Consider the following 5973-nt stretch of genomic DNA (forward strand, 5'->3'; position numbering starts at 1 on the left):
ACAAATGCACTCTTCCATCTATCACTTTTTATGGAAAAAATTCAGTCGTTGTAAGCCCAATGTGGGGGGCGGGTTTGAACCCCCAAAACCCCCCTTGCGCACGACCCTGACCACTCATATTTGCTCAAAAGTCTGGTGACCCGGTTCACGGATGAGCTCCAATCAGGATGGGAGTATTAGGGGTTGAGATGCAATCTACCAGGCTCGGTGCCAGTCAGAAATTTAGGCACCTCGATTACTGCAGCGTCTTCCAGGCTAATGTTGCCCCTATTAAGGATGCGGTAGATGAGATGCTCGCCGCCGCTTTAACTGCAATGGAATTACATATTAACTTAGACTGTCAGATTAATATCAAAGCGCTATGATCTAAACATAAGAAAATCTCTGTCAATTTTAACATTGATCTCTTGGCTCTTGCAGGCACTTGCGTACTAAACGTGTGTGTCAGTAGTGACTTTGGGGCGTATTTGCTCTCTGATTCTGTACGTTGAGCCTCGAACAAGCGCTGAAGTGATACGAACTTTGCGAAATGACGAGGTATATCTGGCACGTTAATGGCTACAAGCGCTCGGTAAAGCTATGTGTTCATGGTAAATGGAATCATCAACTAACTTTATGCTCATTTTCTAGGACGAACGAAATATCAAGATCGATGTCTACCTTATCCATAACGTTATCGGTAACCAAACCTAATATACCGCGATGACTTTGTAGGCTTGGCTGTAAAAATGGTAATCCTTTCAGCATAACCCCGTACGGCTCAGTGGCCGATTAGGTGACCATCAGCTCAACTGCACCTTCGCATATCCGTCTCCTTCCAACCGTGATAACTTTTAATTAAGTTTATGCTTTGAACCTAAATAAATAATTAAGTTCTAAAGTCATTTATTTTGAAATCTTATCTTTAAGGTTATAAAAACCAAAAACAAAAATGATAGAAATAATGAGAAAAAAGCAAATGTGCAACAAATGCAACTTTTAACACTTTCCGCAGTTTTATAGCAAAGGGAAGTGTTAAATGTTCTTTGTTATTGCTTAGCAGCCACTTCAAGTAGAGATGGGCAGAGTTTTGTAGTGAAAAACATTAGTGCAATACAATAACAAAAAAGTAATAAAAAAATAGAAAGAAGAAGTCTTGCATAGCATATCTTTTACTTAAATTTATTTCTTTGAGCAATTTTTGGCTTATCAACATACGCCATCGGGCACAACCCCACCCGTTGCCATCAACACCTTTTCTTACAAACGGTCATCAAATGGACATTACCCGCTACAACTCCACAAAAGCTACTTACAATTGTGTCTTACTTGTACTGGATGCGAAGAGTGAGTGAGGATGAGGTCGTTGTACTAAAGTGCAGCATACCAAGGGTGCCATAATCTTATGGTTTTATCGCCACTTGTTTGAACTTTTGTTGTCCGACAAGATGTCTTTATTAAAATTTATAAAAAAGGCAATGAAATGACAGAAAAAAACCAAAGGAAAGTAACATCGCTGACGACCAACAATTGCTTGTTTTTGTTTTTTTATATGTATTTCATTGTTGTTGTTGGCTCGTATTTTTGGTGGTAAATTTCACCCAAATAAACGCTGCAATTTTTTTTTTACTTTGATTATATTAAAACCGTTACAGTTTGAAGTAGTCTAGTCGACCCGACATCGTCATCTCATCATCTTATCATCATCTTGAAGATAATTAAATAAAGCGTTAAAATTAAAAAAGGAAGTGCAATACAGGAAGCTAGCAGACGTTAGTTTCATTGCTAAACTGCTTGCGCTTTTGCAGCTTGATGAAATTTCGTTAAGTTTGTGGGTGTTGTTTCTGCGTCAGGCAATTGGGCCATATCATATGATTAAATATTTCTTATGGAATCAAAGTGATTTTTTTGGCCTAACTAAAGTATTGACGGAAATGGGTTTGCTGGGCGTGAAAGTGGCAACATTGATGAAAATTATGAATATAACTATTGGCGAATGGAATGCGAATAGATTAATAATAAGTAGGCTTGGCACGGTCTCCAGCTGTGCCGAAGGCCACTGATGCAGCCTACTGAAGCTGTCGTGAAAATTTATATTCAGGGGTGGTTTATGTGAGAATGAGAAAAAACTCCTCAGGAAAATTTATTTAAAAATGGCTTGTTTATCTGAACAATCAGTTGTAGATATAGTTTAGATAGTTTAGAAACATCTTTAGTTCAGACTGAATAACAATCATTCCTGATCAAAATCTGAGCCGGAAATTGGTAGCCAATGCAAACGAAATGGTATATTAAGTTGGGTCTCAATCTCGTTAATTGTAAGTTCTTAAAGGAAAAGGGAGAGACCCACCAATAAGTGTGCTGTAATGATCAGTATAACCATTCCCTCAATTTTTGATACATCTTCACGAAATTCGGTCAACGGGTACATTTTGATGTCCAATGAGACATTTATCGGAACCGACCGGACACCAGCACTGGCATATATCTTCTGTACAACCGATTTTCATATCCCATTTTATTGTTTAGAAGCTTCACCAGATACTTTTGTATTTAACACTTGAGAAATTGGCGCATATATTTTAGAAAAAAATCAAAAACATTTAAAAAATGATTTTCTTAAATACACTTGTCCATTTCTCAAACAAATTTACCATGTTCTCATATACTTTTGTCCATTTCTCAAAGACATATGTGATCCGGCCTATGACTAAAAAAACAGCTGTTAACAGCTGTTTCTTGCAATTTCTTTTTTGAGTCATAAGCCACCTTTTCATAGGCCGGATCACATATGTCTTTCTGAAATACATTTACCTATACCCTCTACCCTCTTTGAAGCTTATGTGTAAGCGTTTTGTGTAACGATCAGGGTCGTTCTGCTTTACAGGTCTATCCGTCTTTCATTCTGTTAAAAGTGATTGATGTCAATTACTATAACAATGACTCGCCAGAGGTCACAGTTTTGATTGACCAATCCATAGCTAAATCTGCAATGAACGTATGTAATACTTTGCCTTATCAAATATCCCCGCGGTTGCGTTAGAAGTATTTCCCTCAGATAGTGTCCTGTTATTACCCCAATCAATGAACCCTGGGAGGGACGAATAATATTAACAAGGAACCTGTTGCAGCTCTCACCACAAGAGGTCAGTTCCAAGTTATTGCTTGCATGTTGCAAGAGAAGAAGCAAAGTTACTCAGATCGTTCACCTCGGTCTAATCGTTATGTCGTTGGCACAGCAGTTCCCATGTACACTGCAGTGATTCCTGATCTACATCACTTTTCTGGTGCACAGTCTCTTGGTATCAATGAAATATTCTAGATATGAAGTACGTTCGGTCGTGTGAGGACGATATGCCTGATAATCATCATATTTTTGATAAAAACAAGTAAGGAAGGCTAAGTTCCGTGTAACCGAACATTACATACTCAGCTGAGAGCTATGGAGACAAAATAAGGGAAAATCACCATGTAGGAAAATGAACCTAGGGTAACCCTGGAATGTGTTTGTATGACATGCGTATCAAATGGAAGGTATTAAATAGTATTTCAAGAGGGAGTGGGCCATAGTTCTATAGGTGGATGCCATTTAGGGATATCGCCATAAAGGTGGACCAGGGCTGACTCTAGAATTTGTTTGTACGATATGGGTATCAAATGAAAGGTGTTAATGAGTATTTTAAAAGGGCGTGGGCTTAGTTCTATAGGTGGACGCCTTTACGAGATATCGCCATAAAGGTGGACTCTAGAATGTCACGGGGTGCCTGAAGCAAGTTTAATTGCAGGGTCAAAGCACCAGCGATTTTCTCGTGGATTCTTATTTTATGGACCAAATTAAGTCAGAATCCAAAATTTATGTTTTTTCTACCGAACCGTTTTTAAGAAAATTCGATTTAAATTTTGAAAATAGCAAAAAATCAGTACAACTTTTTTGATCTTTTTTGATTTGTGGTCCGATTTGGCTCATATTTGGAACACATAATACATACAAGAATAGAAATCGACCTATGCAAAAAAATTGCCGGTAGGTGGCGCATGGATCGAGATATTCAAATTCAAAAATCGTATTTGTGGTCCGATTTGGCTCATATCTGGAACACAGTATACATAATGAATGGAACACAATATACATAATGAATTATCGCACTTTTTCGGTTTTTCGAAATTTTCGATATCGAAAAAGTGAGCGTGGTTATAGTCCGATATCGTTCTTTTTAAATAGCGATCTGAGCTGAGTGCCCAGGAACCTACATACTAAATTTCATCAGGATACCTCAAAATTTATTCAAGTTATCGTGTTAACGGACATGGCCCAATCAAATTTTTTTTCAATACTGATGATTTTGATATGTGGAAGTTTATATCTATCTCGATTCCTTTATACCTGTACAACCAACCGTTATCCAATCAAAGTTAATATAATCTGTGAGCTCTGCTCAACTGAGTATAAAAAGAGGATAAGGGCCACTTTCTAGAGTGCTTTTAATTTTTTAGCGAGCTTTAGGACGCACATACAAAACAATATTGCTTCAGCTTTTAGTAATTTCCACTGTATTGTAAAATTTCACGGTTCAAGAATATTTTATTGTTTATTTAATATTTTCCTTTATCTTTGTCATTCATAAAGTCATTGAATTCCGTTTACTGCGGCCACTCAATTTCTTAAAATTGTCTTAACAAGATTTCATTCTTAGCGATTGTAGTGCAAGAAATGTCGTTTAAAACCGTAAAATGACGAGCATTTTTTGTTTGTGAAAATCTTATTGTATCCTTTATACTTCTCTTCGCTTTTTCTATTTTTTAATTAAAACATTAAAATCGCTAATTATTTTCTACACAGTGTGATATCCCATTGAAATTGGGGTATTCATAATAACGCCTTCGAGTATTTGCGTTATTAGATTTTTGATTTTTTCACACTTTTTCTTTTTACAATTTTTTCTTCTTTTAGAAGTCAGCGTATCATCGGTGTATTTAGTGTTTATCTTTATGGTTTTAACCGTCGGCTGAGATTGTTGCAGCTCACCATTCTTGGGCAATACTTAACTTCCGTTTGACTTTTAACTGTCATTCTGTTGGTATTTGAAGAGTTTTTATTTTTGTTTTTGTAGCACACTGACACTTACGTTGTATTTGGGAAAGCGGGTTGTTGTACACTTTTTATATATATCACTTCCATCAAATGTGACACACTTTAGCCGCTTTCTGTTGAGGGGGGGGGGGGGGGGGGGGGGCGAAATATTTGTAGACATTCGCTGATGGTTTGTTAACATCAAAAGATTAAAAGAGCCCATCATTTTTTTTTCTTTACACTTACAGTTTTATTTAGTTGAGCGTGAAAAAGGTTGAACAATTTTTTGTTTTCTGTCATCATGGGAAATTTTAAATATTCGCTTAGTATATTGTAACGATTTTACTGCAAATCCTCTTATTTGCCCTTCTGCTAAGTTCGAATCACTAAACTGTTGAAAATAACTCCAATATTGAATAATGGAAAAATGGCCTTTATTAAAGTACTTCACAATAGCTGGCTTTATAACCAAACTGATTGATAGCTCAAATGAAACTGAATTCTCGCCTCTACTGTTCTCGCATTTTTATACTCTTTGATTTCCTGGTTGCATACTTCTAGGCTTTTCCATTCCAGAACTTACTAGTTGGTTTCTCAGCTACGACTACAGATGTATAATTTGCATAGCTTCTCTCACACCCCATGCGCTTGTATGTGTGAGCGACACTTCCACAATTATAATTGCCTACATTTAGGAGCATCTCAATAAGATGTCTGCATGTGTTTGGGCATCTCATCTCCGCTGCGTGTACGTACATATGTGTAGACATAATGATTGAATTATTGATGTGCGTACAGTCCTTGCTTAGCATCGGCTTAGAGATGGCAGTACCCCTTAGTGTTGCAAATATTCGTAATAATATTCTCTCTAATTACAGACAGTATTTAACAAAATACCTCACAGACACGCAGATATGAATAAT

This window comes from Eurosta solidaginis, chromosome 5, assembly GCF_040869045.1.
Source record: "Eurosta solidaginis isolate ZX-2024a chromosome 5, ASM4086904v1, whole genome shotgun sequence".
NCBI lineage: Eukaryota > Metazoa > Arthropoda > Insecta > Diptera > Tephritidae > Eurosta > Eurosta solidaginis.